The 25,885-nt window shown below is 40.9% G+C and overlaps 2 protein-coding genes and 1 long non-coding RNA gene across 3 annotated transcripts in view; all 3 read left to right on the forward strand.

Moving 5' to 3' along the window:
* The window catches only part of LOC138950256 (uncharacterized), a 228,632-nt gene that overhangs the window by 56,079 nt on the left and 146,668 nt on the right, over window positions 1–25,885 (forward strand). The gene's annotated exons all lie outside the window — the stretch shown is intronic.
* The window catches only part of LOC138950249 (uncharacterized), a 179,880-nt gene that overhangs the window by 37,700 nt on the left and 116,295 nt on the right, over window positions 1–25,885 (forward strand). The window lies entirely within an intron of this gene.
* LOC138950271 (uncharacterized) lies at window positions 6,698–9,164 on the forward strand. The gene is made up of 3 exons (XR_011450582.1): window positions 6,698–7,119; window positions 7,908–7,998; window positions 8,955–9,164. It is a non-coding gene; the product is annotated as an uncharacterized lncRNA (long non-coding RNA).

Consider the following 25,885-nt stretch of genomic DNA (forward strand, 5'->3'; position numbering starts at 1 on the left):
CGTATTGAAACAGTACTGTCGTCTGGGATGCCCTTATAAGTATTCTTAGCGTTGAAGAATTTGTAAAGAAAAGAAACATTTACAGCAATAGAAATGAAAGTCGTGTGTGCATTTTTGGGCTTTTGTCATGCTCCAAAGCGTGTAACATACACTCTTGCACACGTTTGCTTTAGTAGTGGCAAAGAAGGAAAGCATGTGATATGATATGATACGATATGATATATGATATGATATGATATGATATGACTTGATATCTCCATGTGACACACACGGTGTGAGAGTGCCCACAGCCCGCCCTGTCTCTGTCGTGTTTTGTCATGTTCCTGTCCAGTCCAAACTGAACGCCCAGTGTCAGTCTGCGTGGAGCGATCACAAAATGTTCCATGGCCCCGAAGTCATTACACCAAAGGTGGCAAAGAAACCATTGCTGTGCAGTTATCAAAACCTCTTTTTGCCTTCTTCAACACTCTTGTCAACACGGTACAATGGCCATTGAGTGAAAGCTGGCACACGTTTATATAAATGGCTGGGACATTGTGCAGACAGTCTCACGATCAACTTTCCAACACGGAACAATGGCCATTGAGTGAAAACTGGCACACGTTTATATAAATGGCCGGGACATTTTGCAGACAGTCTCACGATCAACTTTCCAACCAGCGGTCTGAGCCTTGTGCCTCCCAATTTTATTTAGGTCCTTGTTTTAGTTGCGTTTTTTGTTTGTTTGTTTATTTTTTTCGCTTTAATTGAACAAGACATGCTTTAGAGGCGTAATGGGCTTGTTTACAAAGTGTGCACTCGGTAACGACCAACCACATACACTTGAGGTCACTGGTCCTGGGCAGGACTGGACAGTCTTGTGGAAATATTGTTGTCAAGTCCTCAACATTTCTGCTCGGATTCGCAAATCAACGTGAATGTTAGAGAGTGAAGTATTACTATTATTAAAACCAAGACAGATTCGTCATTTTATTTATTGAAAAGACAGTTATAGAACGCGTTGCAGTAAGATTCTGGAAACATAAATTTGGTTTTGAACTTGTGGATAAACACTGGAGTCTAGTTTCCGAAATAATAAAAGAAACACGATTAAGATTGTTGCACTGGAAAATTCTTCATAATATATACCCTACAAACATTGTGTTATTTAAAATGAGTGTTTCACCAAGTGTGGATTGTACATATTGTGTTGGAGAAATAGATCATATGGAATAACTTGTTTATTCATGTAAAAAGATTCCAGGTATTTGGAAATATATTGAGGATAAAGTCTTCGTAAAGTATAACGTAAAGATACATATACATTTACATGGTTGTGTTTTGGTATAATATATTGTTCTGAATATTTACATGCAGTTGTTGATTATGTTCATGTTTTAATTGTTATGGCCAAAATGTGTATATAGGGATTTATAAGTATGGCACTCCAGTAGAAATTCGATATATTTTTGATTATGAATTTCGGTCAAGGAATGTAGAATAAACAACAAAAACATTTAAATAAGAATTAAACAAGTCGCGTAAGGCGAAAATACAATATTTAGTCAAGTAGCTGCCATTTTTCAGCAAGACCGTATACTCGTAGCATCGTCAGTCCACCGCTCATGGCAAAGGCAGTGAAATTGACAAGAAGAGCGGGGTAGTAGTTGCGCTAAGAAGGATAGCACGCTTTTCTGTACCTCTCTTTGTTTTAACTTTCTGAGCGTGTTTTTAATCCAAACATATCATATCTATATGTTTTTGGAATCAGGAACCGACAAAGAATAAGATGAAAGTGTTTTTAAATTGATTTGGACAATTTAATTTTGATAATAATTTTTATATATTTAATTTTCAGAGCTTGTTTTTAATCCGAATATAACATATTTATATGTTTTTGGAATCAGCAAATAATGGAGAATAAGATAAACGTAAATTTGGATCGTTTTATAAATTTTTATTTTTTTTTTACAATTTTCAGATGTTTAATGACCTAAGTCATTAATTAATGTTTAAGCCACCAAGCTGAAATGCAATATCGAAGTCCGGGCTTCGTCGAAGATTACTTGACCAAAATTTCAACCAATTTGGTTGAAAAATGAGGGCGTGACAGTGCCGCCTCAACTTTCACGAAAAGCCGGATATGACGTCATCAAAGACATGTATCAAAAATATGAAAAAAACGTATGGGGATTTCATACCCAGGAACTCTCATGTCAAATTTCATAAAGATCGGTCCAGTAGTTTAGTCTGAATCGCTCTACACACACACACAGAGACAGACACACACACACGCACATACACCACGACCCTCGTTTCGATTCCCCCTCGATGTTAAAAAATTTAGTCAAAACTTGACTAAATATAAAACAAGTCGCGTAAGGCGAAAATACAATATTTAGTCAAGTAGCTGTCGAACTCACAGAATGAAACTGAACGCAATGCCATATTTCAGCAAGACCGTATACTCGTAGCATCGTCAGTCCACCGCTCATGGCAAAGGCAGTGAAATTGACAAGAAGAGCGGGGTAGTAGTTGCGCTAAGAAGGATAGCACGCGTTTCTGTACCTCTCTTTGTTTTAACTTTCTGAGCGTGTTTTTAATCCAAACATATCATATCTATATGTTTTTGGAATCAGGAACCAACAAGGAATAAGATGAAAGTGATTTTAAATTGATTTCGACAATTTAATTTTGATAATAAGTTTTATATATTTAATTTTCAGAGCTTGTTTTTAATCCGAATATAACATATTTATATGTTTTTGGAATTAGCAAATGATGGAGAATAAGATAAACGTAAATTTGAATCGTTTTATAAATTTTTATTTTTTTTTACAATTTTCAGATTTTTAATGACCAAAGTCATTAATTAATTTTTAAGCCACCAAGCTGAAATGCAATACCGAAGTCCGGGCTTCGTCGAAGATTACTTGACCAAAATTTCAACCAATTTGGTTGAAAAATGAGGGCGTGACAGTGCCGCCTCAACTTTCACGAAAAGCCGGATATGACGTCATCAAAGACATTTATCAAAAAAATGAAAAAAACGTTCGGGGATGTCATACCCAGGAACTCTCATGTCAAATTTCATAAAGATCGGTCCAGTAGTTTAGTCTGAATCGCTCTACACACACACACAGACAGACAGACAGACAGACAGACACACGCACATACACCACGACCCTCGTTTCGATTCCCCCTCGATGTTAAAATATTTAGTCAAAACTTGACTAAATATAAAGACCTATAAAGAAGCATGCTCCCTGCCCGCAGAAAGAAAAGAAGAAACAAGTCGCGTAAGGCGAAAATACAACATTTAGTCAAGTAGCTGTCGAACTCACAGAATGAAACTGAACGCAATGCAATGCTTCAGCAAGACCGTAGCATCGTCAGTCCACCGCTCATGGCGAAGGCAGTGAAATTGACAAGAAGAGCGGGGTAGTAGTTGCGCTGAGAAGGATAGCACGCTTTTCTGTACCTCTCTTCGTTTTAACTTTCTGAGCGTGTTTTGAATCCAAACATATCATATCTATGTTTTTTGAATCAGGAACCGACAAGGAATAAGATGAAAGTGTTTTTAAATTTGATTTCGAAAAAAATTTTTGATAATAATTTTTATATATTTAATTTTCAGAGCTTGTTTTTAATCCAAATATAACATATGTATATGTTTTTGGAATCAGCAAATGATGGAAAATAAGATGAACGTAAATTTGGATAGTTTTATAAAAAAATTTTTTTTTTTACAATTTTCAGATTTTTAATGACCAAAGTCATTAATTAAATTTTAAGCCACCAAGCTGAAAATGCAATACCGAAGTCCGGGCTTCGTCGAAGATTACTTGACCAAAATTTCAACCAATTTGGTTAAAAAATGAGGGCGTGACAGTGCCGCCTCAACTTTCACAAAAAGCCGGATATGACGTCATCAAAGACATTTATCAAAAAAATGAAAAAAACGTATGGGGATATCATACCCAGGAACTCTCATGTCAAATTTCATAAAGATCGGTCCAGTAGTTTGGTCTGAATCGCTCTACACGCACGCACACACACACACACATACACCACGACCCTCGTCTCGATTCCCCCCTCGATGTTAAAACATTTAGTCATAACTTGACTAAATGTAACAAGTCGCGTAAGGCGAAAATACAACATTTAGTCAAGTAGCTGTCGAACTCACAGAATGAAACTAAACGCAATGCAACGCAGCAAGACCGTATACTCGTAACATCGTCAGTCCACCGCTCACGGCAAAGGCAGTGAAATTGACAAGAAGAGCGGGGTAGTACTTGCGCTGAGAACTTATAGCACGCTTTTCTGTACCTCTCTTCGTTTTAACTTTCTGAGCGTGTTTTTAATCCAAACATATCATATCTATATGTTTTTGGAATCAGGAACCGACAAGGAATAAGATGAAAGTGTTTTTAAATTGATTTGGACAATTTAATTTTGATAATAATGTTTATATATTTCATTTTCAGAGCTTGTTTTTAATCCAAATATAACATATGTATATGTTTTTGGAATCAGCAAATGATGGAGAATAAGATGAACGTAAATTGGAATCGTTTTATAATTTTTTATTTTTTTTACAATTTTTAGATTTTTAATGACCAAAGTCACCAATTAATTTTTAAGCCACCACGCTGAAATGCAATACCGCAGTCCGGGCTTCGTCGAACAATACTTGACCAAACTTTCAACCAATTTGGTTGAAAAATGATCGCGTGACAGTGCCGCCTCAACTTTCACGAAAAGCCGGATATGACGTCATCAAAGACATTTATCAAAAAAATGAAAAAAACGTTCGGGGATTTCATACCCAGGAACTCTCATGTCAAATTTCATAAAGATCGGTCCAGTAGTTTGGTCTGAATCGCTCTACACGCACGCACACACACATACACACACACATACACCACGACCCTCGTCTCGATTCCCCCCTCGATGTTAAAACATTTAGTCATAACTTGACTAAATGTAACAAGTCGCGTAAGGCGAAAATACAACATTTAGTCAAGTAGCTGTCGAACTCACAGAATGAAACTGAACGCAATGCCATTTTTCAGCAAGACCGTATACTCGTAGCATCGTCAGTCCACCGCTCATGGCAAAGGCAGTGACATTGACAAGAAGAGCGGGGTAGTAGTTGCGCTAAGAAGGATAACACGCTTTTCTGTACCTCTCTTTGTTTTAACTTTCTGAGCGTGTTTTTAATCCAAACATATCATATCTATATGTTTTTTTGAATCAGGAACCGACAAGGATTAAGATGAAAGTGTTTTTAAATTGATTTCGACAATTTAATTTTGATAATAATTTTTATATATTTAATTTTCAGAGCTTGTTTTTAATCCAAATATAACATATTTATATGTTTTTGGAATCAGCAAATGATGGAGAATAAGATGAACGTAAATTTGGATCGTTTTATAAAAAAAATATTTTTTTTTACAATTTTCAGATTTTTAATGACCAAAGTCATCAATTAATTTTTAAGCCACCAAGCTGAAATGCAATACCGAAGTCCGGGCTTCGTCGAAGATTACTTGACCAAAATTTCAACCAATTTGGTTGAAAAATGAGAGCGTGACAGTGCCGCCTCAACTTTCACGAAAAGCCGGATATGACGTCATAAAAGACATTTATCAAAAAAATGAAAAAAACGTATGGGGATTTCATACCCAGGAACTCTCATGTCAAATTTCATAAAGATCGGTCCAGTAGTTTAGTCTGAATCGCTCTACACACACACACACAGACAGACACACACAGACAGACACACACACACACACACACACACACACACACACACACACGCACGCACATACACCACGACCCTCGTCTCGATTCCCCCCTCTACGTTAAAACATTTAGTCAAAACTTGACTAAATGTAAAAAGGACAAAAAAGTAAGGGTTGAAGCGGCCTGCATGCAACTGAAGTTAAACACAAAACAAAACGTTGAATGTCGATGAATAAGGAATACAACTTGACCACTACTTTTGTTGTTGTCTGAATTTATTTTGCTTTGACGTTGTAAATTTCCCCCCGCCCCTGTCGCTTCTCTTTCTCTGTCCCTCTCCATTTTTGACTGAGTTGAGTGTGCGTATCACGGGGCTTGCATGGACCTGTCTGTTCTGTTCATGTCGCGGTGTTGTCAGAGCTCAGTCTGAGTTGAGTGTGCGTATCACGGGGCTTGCACGGGCCTGTCTGCTCTGTTCATGTCGCGGTGTTGTAGAGCTTAGTCTGAGTTGAGTGTGCGTATCACGGGGCTAGCACGGGCCTGTCTGCTCTGTTCATGTCGCGTAGTGGAATGCATGAATGGAGACTATTATAGTTAGCAACTAAACGTAGGCAAACACTGTACAAAAGGAAGACGTGGAACTTGCGAAGAAAATGCGAAAAAGTGTTTGTGGGTTATCGTCCCTGGTCACATGCTGGCGGCGAAAACAAAATGGCGGAACGCGTAGGTACCGATCGCGTGCGAGGTGGTGGTAAATTGTGCTCGGCTTTTTGTTGCAAGAACGCCCGTTACAAACAGAGCTGCTTCGGGAAAACTTTCCACAAGTTCCCTAAAGAAGAAAAAAGGTGGGTTGTGCAGTGATTATTTCATCAGGTTTACCTTCTTCAGAATGAGAATGCAATGGCTCGAGTCAACTCACTCAGTAGACTACAGCGTCAGCGAGTACTTACGATTGTGAGTGTGAGTCAGCAGTCAGTACAAAACAACAGTTTACACTTGATGACAAACTACCCGTGGGCATATTTGCCGAATCCTTTATCAAACCTTGCTTACGGGAAAACTACAGTACAAAGGTACATCACTCATCCGTTTTGCGTTCAGGCAGAGCGTTAGATTTAGACTGAAGATCTGATTTAGCTTTTTTTGTCTTTCCTTTTTGCTTAGTTTAACAATAACATTGTTGTTTTTATTGTCAAACTAGGTGCAGAATATGGGTGCAATTCACAAGGCGAGAGGACTTTGAAAAGCTGCAGCCAGCTGATGTTCAAGGTCTCAAGCTTTGTACTGATCACTTTGAGGCCAACCAGTAAAACAATCCTGCAGAGAGGATCACTTGTGTGGAATGCTGTCCCGACATTGTTTGCAGTGCCCAATCCACCACCGAAGGTTATTTATTTATTGGTTTTAGGTTTTTGCAAACCAAAGAAGCACACTATTAAATGCAGGTTGAGTAATGACAAGTTTGAGGCTGATGTAAGAATTGAAAAAAACAGCATTGTTCCCATCAAATAATGCCTGTTTGCATTTAGCGCAAAAAAATGATAAGGCCAACAAAAAAAAGTTACTTATTTTGGATCGACGTCTTGATTATGATGATATGATGAACTTATTTTGCCAAAAAACAGCCCCAAATGGCAAAAAAAGTATAGGGTCGGTGTCAACAACAAAAAAGTTGTATGTTTCTGGTCACCTGACCCTACCTATGTTTTCCCGACGACCCTAGACTTTCTTTTTTGCATTTTCAAAAATAAAAGGGGTATTCGAAAATCAATTGTTTTCCTGTTTTTCAACAAAATAAGTTAAAAAGATGGTTTTGAAAAAAAAAGTTTAGATAAAAAATCTCCACCTTTAGTCATGTTAGGCCACAAAAAAAGTCTGTTTAAGGTAACGTAGGCCCCCCAAAAATAGCGTCGGTAGGTCGGCTTTTTATTTTTGTATTTTAGCCATCTGAATATTTTAATTTTATTTTTTAATGCCCCAAAAAAGTCTAGGGCCGGTGGGAAAAAAATAGGGTCGGTCCGGATACTGTAAACAGATTATTTTTTGTTTTGCCTTACCAGAAACATACACTTTTTTGTGTGGCCTAAGACCAATGCCATGAAATTGGGAGAATTGTTTCATTGTGACTGGGTGTTGGTTGTGAGTTTGTCAGTTAAAGAGCTGTGCATTTGCAGGTTGCTAGTGGGAGGAAGCCACCATCGCAAAGGGTAGCTACAAATGAAGCCAGCACCGACCTGTCGCCTGATGCACAAATTGTTCAACCAGGTAAGAGATTTTTAACCATGAAGAACACCCTGACATCAAAAAATGTTTAAACCCATCCATTACATAGTTGATAATTGCTGTATAGGGTGACGGGAGCTGTGGCGGGGTGGTAAGACGTCGGTCTATTAACTCGGAAGGTCGAGGGGTTTCCGATCTCCGAGGTCAACTTATGTGCAGACCTGCTAGTGACTTATCCCCCTTCATGTGTACACGCAAGCACAAGACCAAGTACACTTGAAAAAGATCCTGTAATCCATGTCAGAGTTCGGTGGGTTTTAGAAACACAAAAATACCCCGCATGCTTCCTCCGAAAGCGGCGTATGGCTGCCTAAATGGCGGGGTAAAAACGGTCATACACGTAAAATTCCACTTGTGCAAAAAAAATGAGTGCACGTGGGAGTTTCAGCCCACGAACGCAGAAGAAGAAGCTGTATAGGGCGGATGCATGGATGGATGAAATTGTACCTGTAGTTCCCACACGTAAAGATGGGAAACATATCCTGTTAGAGGCATGGTGTAACAAGAAACAATTAAGTGGCTCTATTCCCATCTCTCCCCCCCCCCCCCCCTTTCCCCGTCGCGATATAAGCTTCGTGGTTGAAAACGACGTTAAACACCAAATAAAGAAAGAAAGAAAGAGGCATGGTGTGTGAGGAGTTTACCTGGTACTGTTGTCCTAATCAATCAATCAATCAATCAATATGAAGCTTATATAGCGCGTACCGTGGGTACAGTTCTAATGGCCTCACCCATTCAGTACCAAACAAGGTCAATCCCATCATTGTTCCACATCGTATCCATAGTTGCTAATACACTTCATTTCTGGCCTGCCTTCCTACGCTATTGTTTATTTTCATTTTGTGATTTAATTACACGTGTTTTAATTTCTTCCAGGTTGTAGCTTGTTATGGTTATGTTATTTTATGTGTGTTTTGTGTGTGTGTTTTCTTTTTTAGATGACATTCAGGCGATCCTGGAGGACATAGGATGTAAAGCATCAAAGTCGTCATCCTCCCCATCCCCTCGTGAAGCGGAACTTCGGCAGAAGGTCAACAAACTGAGGAGCAAGGTTTTCCGATTAGAAAAGAAAACGATGGAACCCCGTGTAAAACGAGCGAGTAAATTAGCCAAGCCTCCCAAGAAAGACTTTGTAATAGAACAGTTGTCTCATATTTTGCCATTTATGCCTGTTACATATTTACCGGTTATCTGCTGCTGTGTCCAATCCTGGCAGAACGCATGTTACCAAGGAGCCGAAGGAGAGTCAATGAGATGAGAGAATGTGATTAACAATTGCCAACTCTCTCCGTACAAAGAGGGTCCAAAATTGTATCAAAATATAGATGGTAGAGAATTCAAAATAAAAAAAGACAATAGACAAAACATGTACTTCGGCTCATAGAGCCTTCTTTAATTTTTGACTCATTAAGTCCATGCTCCGAGAGTCCTTTTTTGACTCACATGCGAAGCAAAAGTGAGTCTATGTACTCACCCGAGTCGTCCGTCCGTCCGTCCGGACGTCCGGACGTCCGTCCGTCCGTCCGTCCGGAAAACTTTAACGTTGGATATTTCTTGGACACTATTCAGTCTATCAGTACCAAATTTGGCAAGATGGTGTATGATGACAAGGCCCCAAAAAACATACATAGCATCTTGACCTTGCTTCAAGGTCAAGGTCGCAGGGGCCATAAATGTTGTCTAAAAAACAGCTATTTTTCACATTTTTCCCATTTTCTCTGAAGTTTTTGAGATTGAATACCTCACCTACATATGATATATAGGGCAAAGTAAGCCCCATCTTTTGATACCAGTTTGGTTTACCTTGCTTCAAGGTCAAGGTCACAGGAGCTCTTCAAAGTTGGATTGTATACATATTTTGAAGTGACCTTGACCCTGAACTATGGAAGATAACTGTTTCAAACTTAAAAATTATGTGGGGCACATGTTATGCTTTCATCATGAGACACATTTGGTCACATATGATCAAGGTCAAGGTCACTTTGACCCTTATGAAATGTGACCAAAATAAGGTAGTGAACCACTAAAAGTGACCATATCTCATGGTAGAAAGAGCCAATAAGCACCATTGTACTTCCTATGTCTTGAATTAACAGCTTTGTGTTGCATGACCTTGGATGACCTTGACCTTGGGTCAAGGTCACGTGTATTTTGGTAGGAAAAATGTGTAAAGCCGTTCTTAGTGTATGATGTCATTGCTAGGTTTAGTTACCCTAAAGGTCGAGGTCAAGCATGTGAGTCGTATGGGCTTTGCCCTTCTTGTTTAATTTTGAATTGCCTACCATCTATTTTTTTTATACATTTCAAAAATATTCAACAGTCACCTTCCGTTATTCTTGAACTTGGCTATTCCTGTGATATTTTGGACGTAAAATCAATTTTTACTGTAAAACTCTTCGGCAAGAGGATTGGTCCAAGCAAACAAATAATAAACTTGTTAAGATTTTTCCTGATATTTCCGATCAATTGCCAATGGTTTTATTTAGCTAAAAGATTCAAAGGTCACACCTATGACTCATGGCTATTTTTAAGGGGGGAGTAGCATCCCTGGTGTGTTGTTTGTGATGTACCTTTTAGTCTGTTTACAGTAACATCTCACTCTCACTCAACTCAATGCCCGTCACTCCTGTCAGGGTATGGGCCGCCAACAACAGCTCTCCAGAGTCCTCTGTCCTGGGCCATCTTTTCTATCTGACTCCAGGTGTAGCCCATCTTTCTGGTGTCGGCCTCCAGGTCGCGTCGCCAGGTGTTTCTTGGACGGCCTCTCTTTCGCTTGCCCTGGGGATTCCACCTCAGCGCTTGTCTGGTGATGTTGGTTGATGGTTTGCGGAGGGTGTGTCCAATCCATCCCCATCTCCTTTTCCTGATTAGTTCTTCTGCCGGAAGTTGGCAGGTCCTTTCCCAAAGGTCGGCATTGCTGATTGTTTCGGGCCAGCGGATCTTGAGGACCCTCCTGAGGCAGCTGTTGATGAAGGTCTGGACTTTTCTGATGGTAGTCTTGGTCGTTCTCCAGGTCTCTGCTCCGTATAGTAACACCGACTTTACGTTAGAGTTGAACATTACAGTAACATAGGCACACAAAAAGAGAGTCGGTAGGTCGGCTTTTCTTAATTTTTTTTTATAACCATCTTTTTAAATTATTTTGCAAAAAAACAGGAACAAAATTGATTTTTTTCTCTTTTTCTTTTTCTCCAAATGCCAATAAAAAAGTCTAGGGTTGGCGGGGGAAAAATAGGGTTGGTCGGGATACCGTAAACAGACTATTTTGCTTTGTTTTGCCTAAGCAATGACTAACAAACTTTCTTTAGGGTCTGACATTGTATATACTATACAATTTTTGGGGTATTAACTAAATACATGTATACAGTTTTTGATTCCTTTTATACTTTTTCACAAATTAGCCCCCCCCCCCCTTTTTTTTTTTGTAGTCTGCCCTGGGGGCGGGAGGTCTCCTAATTTCGGTTTCTAGGGTCACCTTATGCTTCCCCATGAGCTGAGAACTTAATTTAAAATGGGCCTCGATTTTTTTATTTGTATTTTGTAATTGTGCCTTTGTCCAGTCACATGATTTCACTTTGTACTTAAAAACTTGGCACAGTCATCATTTATTGCTATTTATTGTTCAGTTGTTCAGTATTTATTGCTATTGGGCATCAGTTGTTCAGTTGCCCTCTTTCGAATGAGCCATGCATGCATTATGGATGTGTTTAGCGAATTGGGATACCTAAAGCCAATGTAAAAGAAGAAACAATGTGAAGCAAACATATAGCACCAAATAAAATAACCGAATCAGAATGGAAACTTCTTCAGTGTATGTGTGTGTGTGTGTGTGTTTGCTGTTTTAAATACCGAAAATGTGAAAATAAAGCAAGTCACAGCATGAGAAAGATCGACTGTACTAGTCATGACAAAGCAGGCGACAGCCAGGTCAGCATGTAGAAAAGGGGAATAACTCGTATTTAGCCATTCTCTTTTCTAAGCATGCCCAATGAGGAAGTTATCCTTCTTCCCATTGTAGTTTCTTTGTCGTAGGTTCGAACTACGCAGTTCGTAACTACAGATTTAGTCAGTCTGCAATGCATGAGAGCGAACTTGGTCGAGACTAGTTAGTTACCAACAAAAAGAGTAGGTCATAACTTTCAAGTGACGTCACGGGGAATCCCCGTCACTGCGCAGGCGCGGTGAACTCTTCACCTTCGAAAGTGGTAAACAAACCAGCATGGGATTGGGAGCATGGTAACAGTGCGAACTTGAGTGGTTGATCGATGCAATATTATTTTGGCGAGCAAACAAGACAAACATAAGCAGAACACAAATGTTTCTCTCAGTTCTTCCGCTCATTACGAGAGCTAAAACTGCCCGGCCGGGGAGATGTACGCAGCATATAGGCTGAGTCAGTGTCGAAGATTTGAGTGATGGCTCAGTCGGTATGTCCTGGGAAAAGGTCCGTGTCCCTCATACTGATTGTGCATTTTAAAGCAAAGCTGGAACTTTGTAACAGACAATGATGTATGGCTGTATTTAAGTTTATGTTTCAATTTATGGGAGCGAAACTGACATTTCTGAACTGAAAAGGGTCGTGTTTTGTGGAGTTTAGAGTTGTCAGTAGAGACCGAGTAATCGTTGAAGAGAAATAATTGCATGGTTCACCGATGGAGAGTTAAACGACCATAAAACCGCACCACAGGTATGTCACGAAGCTGTCTAAGTTCTACACTATACAACAAAAGAAAATTGAATGAGGGAATCAAGACAATAGATCAACTCTCTCTCTTTCTTTCTCTCAGTCTCTATCTCTCTCTCTCTCTCACACACACAGGCATACGCACACACTAACACACACACACACACACACACACACACACACACACACACTCACTCTCTCTCTAAACCGCTAAGAGGGAGGGACAAAGTTGAGAACAAGAGTGCCAGATAAAGGAAGGAATGTAATTTGGAGCGATCATTAAACAAATTAAGAAACAAGCAAGTTAGCAAGCAAATCCTTGAAAATGTGTGATGTCATACAAAAGGAGCCAACAATGTTTTGGCCTGGTGTTCTACTTACAAAATAAACTAGTAAAAGAATTGTGAGATGTAAAGAGAAAAGATTAACTGGAAACACTACCGAATTACAAGACATCATCAGTGATTTGAATCATGCACTTATGATTTTCTTCCTTTTTTCCAGATCGGGTAGAATACTTTATGTCAGTGACATATTTAAATGATTGCAATTTTGTGCTGGTCTTTAACATGAATAATTAGATACAATGAATACATTATTCAATGAGTAGGAAGTGACAATATTTTAATGTGTATGATCTTGTTTGATGAATGCCGCAAACACTCTGAGAAGTTCTTCTAAGCAAGCAAAGAAACAGAGGTAATGAAGTTGGATACTGAGATGACTATATTTTGTAACTTAGACACTCTGTCTATAAGGAAGCTAGCTGTTGCTTGAACATCATTTGAAAATTAATCTGCGCCAGTTTAAATGCATTGCTTCGGTATGGTAGAGCTGATCATCAAAATGCATCTCATGTGTGAAATTTTAGCTTTGATGTTGCACTGACTTCAGAAGACTAACCTGTTTCGTGAGTAAAAACTGCAAACATTTCAAGCTGACAAGAACAGAACGATGTTAAAATATAAGATATGATAAGGGAAATGTGAAGGCTAAATTAAACAAAGAATGAAATTGTAACCCACTCTGTACAAGTGGCGCGTTTTGCTGCATTGATCATCTTTTATTCTTTCATGTGTTCTTTTGAGTTTCCGACAACATTTGTTGTGTCATTGTGTATGAACGTTTTAATTTAAATGATGATAAACAATGATTGCATATTTTGTGTAAACGATTTCGCTCAACGTCTCAGATGTGGCATGCAGGCTTCACGTGGAATAAAACCATCCCTCCACTTTAACATATACCAGCTGTCAAAAACACGTGTGTTTACTTTGAAGTGTTGGAATGTTTGATCAATTAATTTGTTTAACTTCTACTGGCATCAATCCGCAAAATGTATTCATTCAAACATTCCAACTTTGCACATGACCCAGTCAGAATGTAAATGTTTGGTATGTATCAAAGTGTATAGATGGCCTAACCTCATGTAAGAGCCCATGCAGATATAAAATAGTAAGCCAAACTTGGCGTTTGCAAGAAGAACGGTGCCTTGAAACTGACAGCAGCAACAACAATTTAATTATCCACAATCACAGTGTCACTCAGCTTTTCACCCCATCCAAACCACCAGCCATCCTCTCACTAAAAACCAAAACAAACTCCCCAAAACACACACACACACACACATTAAAACACAGAGAATCATGAGATTTGTTTGTTTGTTTATTCATCCTGTAGAATGTTTCTTTAGCCACTGAGCCAACTATAATACTCGTCATAAAAAGTAGGCAGATCCGTTTGAGGGCAAATCTTTATGATGAGGCCGTTTATTAAAAAAACCAAATACAGGTTGACCCAAAAACAATGCAACCCACAACAAGTTAATAACCTACATTTGTGGACATAAACTTCAGCCTATGCATGACCCTTCTACAAAGTGACAATTTTGAAGATCAAATAGGCTGACTTTTGTGCAATTTTAAATTAAGTTCCCAATTTTGGGGATCGACTCAACGGTACGGGTTTTAAAATTGAGCGGTAGCCAAACTTGCCCGATCTAAGCGCTCAAGATTGTAACATTCGGGGCAATTCGAATCACAAAAGTATACCTTAATCAACATTCAGACCTGGGAATCCCTGTTTTGGACTTGGAGTATTCTCAAACAAACTTGGTGTATTTTTTTTTTAATGAGCGTACTCCACATTTAAACATGCTTCACACGCGTCTGTCTATGAGTATATAACTGCTTTCTTCAGGTCACCGATGATCTAGGGGGTGTATACTCAGACATTCAGATAATATAAAAGCTAAAAGTCTGGAGGGTTTAAATTAAGTAAGTATTGATACCGTTCATGGTCAAACTTCGTTTTAGTGAATCGACCGCCGAATTTGGAATTTATTTTTTGAAATAGAGCACAAAAGTCAGACCATTTGACCAGTTACATTTGATCTACAAAATGTCCACTTTGTGGAAGGGTCATGCACTGGCTGCGGTTTATGTACCTTAAAAATAAAGTGATTCGGTCAACAGATGTAGAAGTTATTAGCATTGTTTTAGTGTTACATTTTTTTGGTTTATCCTGTATATGACTGAAAAAAGCCATTCATTCCCCAAACCTATTCAGAAAGCAGATTGGGTTTATATGACATAGTGTTTATACAGTGGAACATACAACACAGACACCCTGCAAAATCAAATTCGCAAAATCAATGTTCCCGCGTTAAAATTGACAAAAAATCAGAACTGCCAAAACAAAACATCTTCTGCACGTCAATAGAAAAAACAATCAAATCTGCATCCAAATCAGTCAGTTTTGTTCACATATCTGGTCTAACACTGACATTAAGGCATGTTGATTTGTGTAGGTGTCATTCCTCTGAGAAGCTGTAAAAGGCAGTAATGAGACAAAAACCGGTACGTTTTCGTAACTCCTCAACGCATTGCCTTCAACGTTGCGGTGATTTGTGCTAACAGTAGTAACACATGTGGGAAAGTTCATACGGATTTTAAAGTCATTTGAGACATTAGTCTGCTGTTAATTGACATGCCAGAAAGAGTTCTTAAATTGATGGTAGGTCTTCGCTGACTCATTGAAAAACAATTAATTTGTTGTTATCTTCAAGAACAATAACAGATGCGCCACACAATTAAATTTCATGTACATATTTTATCAGACATTGGCGGTATGAGGATTTCAACGCGAACATTAATATTTTGCCTCATTCAGAGCGCTGAGCGCAAATGTAGGCCTACGCCTAGAAAAGCTCACGGCTGACACGCTTAACTGATCATGGCTCTTGAAAGAGCATTTTCCAAGAATGTGTGTGTGCGTACAAGTGCGCTGTGAACAGTCATAGTTGAAAATGTATGAAATTAAAGGTAAATTGAAGCTTTCATTTTTCTTAATGCATGCTAATTTTTTTTACAAATTCAGTTCATTGGACAGGGTACATTTTTATTTTTAAAATTCGTTCTGGCATGTCGCGCAACAGCAGAACTAATATCTCACATGACTTGAGATTCCGTGTGTACTTAACGACATGTGTTAGCCCAAATCACTGACAAGTTTTAAGACAATGCGTTGAGGAGTTACTGAAATGTACCATTTTTTGGTCTCATTTTTGTACTTAACGACGTGTGTTAGCACAAATCACTGACAGTTTTAAGACAATGCGTTGAGGAGTTCTGAAATGTACCATTTTTGGTCTCATTACCCGCTAAAACGACTTCAAAAACTGAGAGGATTGACAACTACACGCTCAGCATGCCATAGCGTTCATGTTAGACAAGATATATGTGAACAAAACGGACTGTTTTGGATAAAGATTTGATTGTTCTGTCTAATGACATGCAAAACATGTTTCGGTTTAGTTGTTCTGATTTGTGTTGTTGATTTTAACACGGGAAGCTTGATTTTGTGAATTTGATTTGTGGGAGGGGGGGGGGGGGGTGTCTGTGTTGCAGGTTTCACTGCATAGACACTACGTCATGAAAACCCAATTTTGTTTCTGAATAAAGTAGGGAAATTAATGGCCTTTTCAGTCATATACTTGGTTTTTCAATCAACAGCCTCATCAGTAAGATCTGCCCTCAAACGCATCTGCCTACTTTTTATGACGGGTAGTGTAGAAACCTCTGCAAGCATTCTCAGCCGAATCAGATGGAAAAGCACAGAATTGTGATGGTACTCTGAATTTGATCATCGTCCCCAGCGAACCCAGGAACCAAGGTGCAAACAGCCTTCCCTTAATGTAGCGGTCCTTCCTGAAAAATAAAGAAAACATATAGCTGAGCACCTTCAGTATTCACGGGGATGGGTTTTGGTTAGCGAGGGGAGGGTGTGTGTTGGGGGGAGAAGGTGTGTACGTGTTGAGCAGTGTGTGTGTGTGTGGGGGGGGGGGGGGGTGAGGAAGCACTTGCTCTTCACATGACCATTGGGATCGGGGATGGTGTGTGTGATATTGTAATCTAAACTATTAAAAAAATCTGTGCGTGTATGAACTTTGTGCTCGGCAGAAATGTTTCTCGATTTTAGTCAAAACCAAGTGTGCCCTCAACCCACACACTTTCGCTCTTCAGCATCAACACTATACAGTTTGAGTTTCATTAGGAAATGTGTCTCGATTTCAGTCCAAAACAGAACTTTCAGGATCCAAAGCACTCGCCTGTCAGCCTTTTTATTAAAATACATTCAACCCACCACATTTTCCAGTGATGAAGATTCTGGGGATGTGTGTTGATCCCATTGATTTTGGCCATTTCAGATCTGGCCAGTTGTACATGGGATAGGAACATAACTTCACCCAGACACATAAAATATTGACACCCTGACAGTCAGTGACTGCTTCATGTGCATAGTTGAATTTTGTTTATGAACGAATTTCTCAAAAGTCACTCGCAGAAGTAAAGAAGTAACATTTTTGTTAATCTGAGAGTGGTTTCCACAACAAAATCTAACTCTGAGCAGGAAGAAGCCAGGGTGTTGAATGTAGAAGTATCCGAGTGAACAGATTCATTCTTATTCCATGTAAAAGCCTGGCAAGATCTAGGATGGTGAGCCAAGGGAAGAATAACTGTATGTGCCTTTAAAATAATTCCAGTAAATTAGTAATGATTTCATTTTATCTTGCAATTTTGTTTTACTTTCCTGTGCTGCATTAGTTCATTCACACTGTGTAATTTACTTTAAGAATAGTGGCAAAGGATTTGAGAAGAGAAAGAGAACTAAAACCAAGCTTTATGTACCATTTTGTATAAATAGTACAAATTGTACTATGCAAGGATACATACAGATGTAAGAATTTATTTTATACAAAGCCGTAATGTTTTTGTGTCAATAAACTTGCATCTCCTGCCACTACTCTCAGATTCAGATGTAACAAGTGTTGACATAGCTGAATGTATCTATCTAGATTGTAAGTGCATCTAATGTGAAACGCAGATCTCTTTACAACACAACGTACAAAAGTCTGCCAAAAACATCTACACAGCTTCAAACTACTATCACCAGTGCCAATTTACATATCATAAATCAATTTTACAATAACAATTTAATAGGCACAAGCAGGTACTTGGTAGTGGTACAGAAATGTGTGACTTACTCTTCATGGTAGTCTGTAAAGCAGCATGTCCACTCAGTCTGAATCCTCTCCAGAATCCATATATTATATATCTGAATGCAAGAGCTGTATGAACACTTCATCACACATCATCTCTGGTTTCTTAGGAGGCCTGAAAAAACACACCATAAAATAATTAATTAACAATAAATAATAACTGTATTATAATTAAACCACTCGCTCATTGATTCTTTTATCCCCTCTTTCACAATCATAGTTTATACAGCAGCATTTACCTCTGACTCTGTTCATGAATGCAGAGTAAATATCGAGTATTTAAACAGAAAAATAAGTCATTGTTGAATAACCCTTCTAAAAATACACAATAGACACACTTTCAGTGGCAGTGATTCAAGTGAAGTCAGTTTCTTTCTTCATTTGTATACACACAAAAAATTGTTTTGGGCCAGTTAGTGTTACTCTTGGCTTTACACACTTACTATATCAAATTATACATGCATTCAGCTTAGAAAACATACTTCTAATGTTGGGAGTGCAGTGTGAGCCAGGACATTTACAGCAAATAAGGATACACAACAGTTCATTCAGAGATAGATTTGCCATTCACTGCATTATATTGTTAGTTGAATGAGATAGATCTACAGCGATGCTTAAATGCATTAGATTAGCTTTGTTTTAGTGTCTACTGTTCATTGCTCCACCGTGGGAAATTCAGTCAACAGTGCACAGTTCCGAAGAAACCGATGCTGCTGTGCATAATCATTGATGCATTGACGATCGTTCATTGTCAATGTCACTGTCAGAAAAACAACAACTGTATCTTTCATCGTCACCACTACACAATGGCTCGTAGGCCTATTTTCCTATGACACTGAACACGGTTTCGGAGACACTCAGACAGTACTGCCTGGCCCATAGATCTAGATCTACCCTTGCTCTCACTTTCTAACAAATGTATTATTGCAATATAATCTGACACACACTCACACACCGAGGCGCACAAACGAACACACACACCGTGGGACACACAAACTACACGCACACAACGGATGAATCTTGCTCTTACCTGTTGGATGATCCAAACCGATTAAAATCAGCGACAGGAAGATGTACAAGCCAAATTTGTACAGTCGCTGATGTAAAAAGTGGAAATTTAGTCAATGTTCATAGCAAATCTCCCGACTCAGGGTAGATCGTGTCCCAAATCAGCTGTGCCGGTCACTTCACGACTTGTATTTGAACCCCCTCCAAAGCGCAATCAATGTTTCAACTTCTTTGTCGACATCATTCTTTGGTTCATGCGTCGGACTGCCGAATATTTGATTTTTTTGTACAGCAAAATCAAAGACTGTCATGGCGGCCGCCATTTGTGTTTTTGCAATAGTTCGAAACTAAGGAATTTGGTCCTCCTCGGAGGAGGACCAAATTTGGGCAAGTTAGTCACCAACTTAGGTCGGAACATTTGAAAATATCGTGCCATGCATTGCGCACTAGAGCGATAGTTTCGAACTTTGGATTTAGTTCCCAACTAGCTTGATAGTCTCCATTCATGCATTCCACTACTGGTCTTGTCAGAGCTCAGTCTCAATTCTTGAACACTCGTCGTCAACAACACACGGCTGGATAGAGAGGGGGGTGTTTGTGTTGATTGACAGAGAGGGGCGTGTTTTGTGTTGATTGACAGAGAGGGGTGTGTTTTGTGTTGATTGACAGAGAGGGGGGTGTTTTGTGTTGATTGACAGAGAGGGGGGTGTTTGTGTTGATTGACAGAGAGGGGGGTGTTTTGTGTTGATTGACAGAGAGGGGCGTGTTTTGTGTTGATTGACAGAGAGGGGGGTGTTTGTGTTGATTGACAGAGAGGGGGGTGTTTGTGTTGATTGACAGAGAGGGGGGTGTTTGTGTTGATTGACAGAGAAGGGGGTGTTTGTGTTGATTGACAGAGAGGGGCGTGTTTTGTGTTGATTGACAGAGAGGGGGGTGTTTGTGTTGATTGACAGAGAGGGGGGTGTTTGTGTTGATTGACAGAGAGGGGGGTGTTTGTGTTGATTGCGCATGTCTGATGTGGTTTACATAGCGGTGTCGTCAGAGGTCCGTGTTAGTCTGTGAGGACCCGTCGCCAAGACCACAACCTTAATGGAGTGTAGTTGTCTGTGCTCGGTGTGTGTCACTGTGTCTATTGGTGAAGTGTTGTAGAGCGATGTGAGTGAAGTATAAGTCCTCTCAAGGCAATGACGATTTTTGCAGGAATACGTTCATCATATTCATTCTGATAACTAACTCAGCTGAGAGACACTCGTGACATTTGTGCGGGACCTGCTGCTGTTCTGCATGCTGGAGTAACAGGTCTGCGGCTGTGGATTTGCCCCCCCCCCCCCCCCCCTGACACACACACACTCAGAGGCCATGGAGTGTTGAGTGTCCCTGTAACACTGTGAACACTGACTGAAACACTCAACTGCCACACTCAGAGGCCATGGAGTGATGTGATGTGTTGTGTGTCCCTGTATCACTGTGAACGCTGACTGAAACACTCAGCCACCACACTCAGAGGCCATGGAGTGATGTGATGTGATGTGTGTCCCTGTATCACTGTGAACACTGACTGAAACACTCAGCCCCCACACTCAGAGGCCATCGCGTGATGTGATGTGAACACTGACTGAAACACTCACCACCACACTCAGAGGCCATCGCGTGATGTGATGTGAACACTGACTGAAACACTCAGCCAACACACTCAGAGGCCATGGAGTGATGTGCTGTGATGTGTGTCTCTGTATCACTGTGAACACTGACTGAAACACTCAGTCCCCACGTTCAGAGGACAGCAAGTAGTGTTATATGTGGCGTGTTCAGAGGGCAGCAAGTAGTGTTATATGTGGCGTGTTCAGAGGACAGCAAGTAGTGTTATATGTGGCGTGTTCAGAGGACAGCAAGTAGTGTTATATGTGGCGTGTTCAGAGGACAGCAAGTAGTGTTATATGTGGCGTGTTCAGAGGACAGCAAGTAGTGTTATATGTGGCGTGTTCAGAGGACAGCAAGTAGTGTTATTTGTGGCGTGTTCAGAGGAAAACAAGTAGTGCTATTGGTGACATGTACCGCTACGATTATCAAAACTGATGGAACAACACACAAGTTGATTGATTTCAACGCTGACTATTGACTGAAAGCGTAAGTCAGTTCATGTGTGTGAATTTGTTTGAACCTCCCTGAAACCATTGAACCAGGATCGATCTTGTACATTAAAGGCACAGTCCTCGCGCCCCCTAATTGGCGTAGAGGCGCGTCCCCCGGGTGGTGGATGGGGGAGCCTTCTCTACTAACTTCTGAGAGAAGGTCGCATCACTCTCGATGCTGTGAACCTAATTAGGATCTTTTTCTTGTTTCTTCTCTATTTCTGCCTCCCCAAAGTCCTTTTACTGTCCTTTTCTCACCCATAAAATTCTTTACTTATTACCCTTGTTGAGTGGTTCTTGTATAGAATATAGTCAATGTTTGTAAAGATTTTAGTCAAGCAGTATGTAAGAAATGTTTAGGCAAAAAAAAAAAAAAATAGGTCTGTTTACGGTAACCCGACCGACCCTAGTTTTTTCGCGCGACCCTAGACTTTTTTTTTTGCATTTGGGGAAAAAAAAATAGTAAAAAAAAATTCTTGTTTTTTTGGCAAAATAACGTAAAAATATGGTTTTTTGAAAAAAAAAAAAAACAAAAAAATCCCGACCTACCGACCCTATTTTTTTGGCCTATGTTACCGTAAACAGACCTATTTTTTTTTGGCCTTAGTCCTTTGTACTGGAAACTTGCATTCTCCCAGTAAGGTCATATATTGTACTACGTTGCAAGCCCCTGGAGCAATTTTTTTATTAGTGCTTTTGTGAACAAGAAACACTTAACAAGTGGCTCTATCCCATCTCCCCCCTTTCCCCTATCCCATCTCCCCCCTTTCCCTCGTCGCGATATAACCTTCGTGGTTGAAAACGACGTTAAACACCAAATAAAGAAAGATTAAAGGCACAGTAAGCCTCCCGTAAACCACCACAGAGCTCCCCGAGCGTCTACATATAGTACAAACATACTTCCGTTTAAACGCTCACCGAACGGGAACATCCTGGCTGCTTTCTGTCGAGCGTGAGAAATTGTCAAAGAATTTATTTTCGTGGACTTGGCCCTTTACAACAATGGCGCCTCGTTTTGGTGCTGGACGGCTGTTATGAATATCCCGGAAATCACGCCCGGACAGTAAGCCTCCCGTAAACCATCACATATACTGTCAGACTTTTACACACAGTACAAACACCCTTCCATTTGAACGCTCACCAAACGGGAACATCCTAGGTGCCCTACGTAAAGAGGGAGCAATTTTTAAAGAATTAATTTTGCAGATTGTCTCGAACACTTTTTGGACCCATCCTGAACTCAGGTCAAAAATGAGTTACTTCCCTTAAACTGGCAATAGCCGTGGATCGATGATTATCAGAATGTTTTTGGACCGTGGTGCGTTTTTGCGCTAGACCTAACTTTTAAAATCTAAATAATAAATTGACAGCTTGTTACATAAACATTCTTTAATCATAAAAGAATTCTTTTTTCATCAAGACAAGATCAGTGCAATTCGAAGTTGTGAAAGTGTGAAAAAAGAAAAGCCCGGAAGCAGGGTCACGCAAGGGTCGTAGCAGACGACGGTTTATGCGGCATATCGCCGTTCCTCTCAACAGTCAAAAGCCATCGTGTTAGGAAACGCTACCGTTGCTGAGCTTTGGTTCAGTTTTGTGTGTTGCATGTAGTTGACTTATTTGTACTTTGTGGGAAAGTACCGATATTATATTTTGTAAACACAATATTTATGCTTGGACGAGAATGCAGGTGAACTTTCTAGTCCTGTCAAAACAAATTGTTTACCACGCTGTTTTAGTCGTGAGTTCGTGGCGTTCGTTCGGATTAAGTGCGTCGGCGCTTTTGATGTACGTCATAGAGAATGTCGCTAGTTTAGTCCATGCACGGCTCGTATAATGTAGTTGTATCACGTTCGGTCTGGAATATTCTCGAGATTGAGTATTTACTATATATGCCAGCGCGATTTGTATGTAAAAAAACCCTTCTATTTGAGTTCTGCTACGTTGTGCAGTTGTATGTATTGAATGCTGAATAAATCCTCGAACTCAATTTGACGAGTTGTTTTCTGCTGCTGCGAAGACGGGCGACGTAGAATAAAAGAACACAACTATACGGCATTTGAGAACTTGTGGCAATCTCAAGTGTCGTGTAACAATTGGGGGCCAAGGGTTTTCCAGCAACAAGGACCAGTGTCAAGACAGTCACAGGAGGTAGCCATCAATCGGGTGTATCCTGAGGGATCAGTATTGAGACTACGGAACCGTGGATTCGGTGTGACTGGTGAAGAGTTTGGTAATCGCCGCAGCTCGGTACGGTGAGCGACGCCGGAGTGTATCGGGATTACAGAGGTTAGCTGCCGTTTGGACGAGACGGACTTCGTCGCGGAGCTAGTGCATTAATACTACGAAATACGACTGGGGTACGTCGTGTACGTATCGTGAGCAGAGTGCGCCGTCACGTTAGACGAGGAGGGTGGCAGCCTGCGTCTACGAAGGTGACCAGCGACGAGAGAAGCATCGGAGGTGCAGTAGAGACTGTGTTCTTTTAGAAGACTACATTCGTCTACGTTCGGGGCTGTGAAAGAATACAGACGAACGCACCGGAAAAGACCAGAATGGCTGAGTTCTGGGCAAAAGGAGTTGAACTGGGACTGAAAGGCAAGCAGCTGACGGAGTTCGTCGAGTCCCAGACACGACTGCAAGCGCAGCGTGAAGAAAGACAAGCGCAGCGTGAGCGTGAAGAAAGACAAGCGCAGAGTGAAGAAAGACAAGCGCAGCGTGAGCGTGAAGAAAGACAAACGCAGCGTGAAGAAAGACAAGCGCAGCGGGAAGAAAGAGAAAGGCAAATTGAGCTGAAACGCTTAGAGCTCAAAAAAAAAAAAATGGAGATGAAGCGCTTAGAGCTTCAGACAGAAATGGCGCGTGTTCAAAATGAGCACGAGGCACCACGCCTAAGAGATAACCAGCAGCAAATGCAACACAGGGCACCGAAACTTCCAGCATTTGCTGACGGGAAGATCCAGATAGATACTCCATACTTCACCGGAGAAGTTGAGGCCGTCTGCCTGAAGAAGCCCTTGTACGATCTATTAATTGGGAACATTGGGGGTGCGAGACGTCCTGATGACCCTGATGTCGAATGGAGAATGGGCGCAGCTCAGCCTGCTGTTGAGGAGGAAGACCCACTGCCATTCGCGAATGAAGATATCAGCGAACTGTTACGAGATGACAGAGCAACTGTGCATCGCCGCGACCAGCCGCAGGTTGTAAGCGCTGTGACGACCAGAGCCCAGGCGAAGAAGGACAAAACAACTACGCCACTCAGGGTCACCAACAGTTCTGCAACTGCTGTTGTGGACAGGGATCGGCTGATTCAGCTACAGGAAGCTGATTTGACCTTGACAAAGTACAGGAGTCGTCCTGTCAAGGAGATGACTAAGGGCGAAGGCACTGTGCACTTTGAAGTAAAGGCCAAGATCCTGTACAGAGTGTTCCAGCACGCGAGAGTCAACTGTGGGAAGCCATTACGTCAAGTTCTGGTGCCTCAACCACTTAGGCGCCAGGTGATGGAGGTGGCCCACGACTCTATTATGGGAGGTCACCTGGGGGTCAAGAAGACATCGGACAGAATCCAGGCTGCGTTTTACTGGCCAGGACTGCATGCAGATGTGACTCGATTCTGCCGATCGTGCGATATTTGCCAGAAAACCATACCTCGAGGAAGGGTCCCGAAAGTGCCGTTGCAGAAGATGCCTTTGATCGACCGACCTTTCAAGAGGGTGGCCATTGACCTCATCGGCGAGATCAAACCGCCAAGTGAAGAGGGTCATCGTTGGGTACTGACCTTGGTAGACTATGCAACCAGGTACCCAGAAGCCGTGCCTCTGAAGAAAATTGACACCGAGACTGTTGCCGAGGCACTTGTGGACATTTTCAGCAGAATTGGGGTTCCTGAAGAGATCCTCACAGACCTGGGGACACAGTTTGTCTCTGAATGCATGGAAGAGGTCAACAGGCTGCTGAGCATTCGTCACTTGACTACGACACCCTATCACCCGATGTGCAATGGGCTGGTCGAAAAATTCAATGCGACGCTGAAGTCCACGCTTAAGAAACTATGCAGTGAGCAGCCAAGGCAGTGGCATCGCTACATTAATGCCTTGCTGTTTGCATACAGGGAGGTGCCACAAGAGTCCACTGGATTCTCCCCGTTCGAGCTGGTGTACGGGCGGACCGTGAGAGGCCCGATGCAGATACTAAAGTAATTGTGGACGAAAGATGTGGACACACCTGAAGTGAAGAACAGTTACCAGTACGTGTTCGAGTTGCGAGAGAAACTGGAGGAGACTCTCGAGATTGCGAGAGAAAACTTGAGAAAGTCTCAGGATAGTGGAAAGCACTACTACGACCGCAAAGCCGTAAACAGGAAGTTTACACCAGGTAACAAAGTGCTGATACTGCTTCCCACTGATCACAACAAACTACTGATGCAGTGGAAAGGCCCATACGAGGTTGAGGCCGTGGTAGGGATCAACGACTACAAGGTGA

The sequence above is a fragment of the Littorina saxatilis genome, linkage group LG16 (assembly GCF_037325665.1).
Source record: "Littorina saxatilis isolate snail1 linkage group LG16, US_GU_Lsax_2.0, whole genome shotgun sequence".
Lineage (NCBI taxonomy): Eukaryota > Metazoa > Mollusca > Gastropoda > Littorinimorpha > Littorinidae > Littorina > Littorina saxatilis.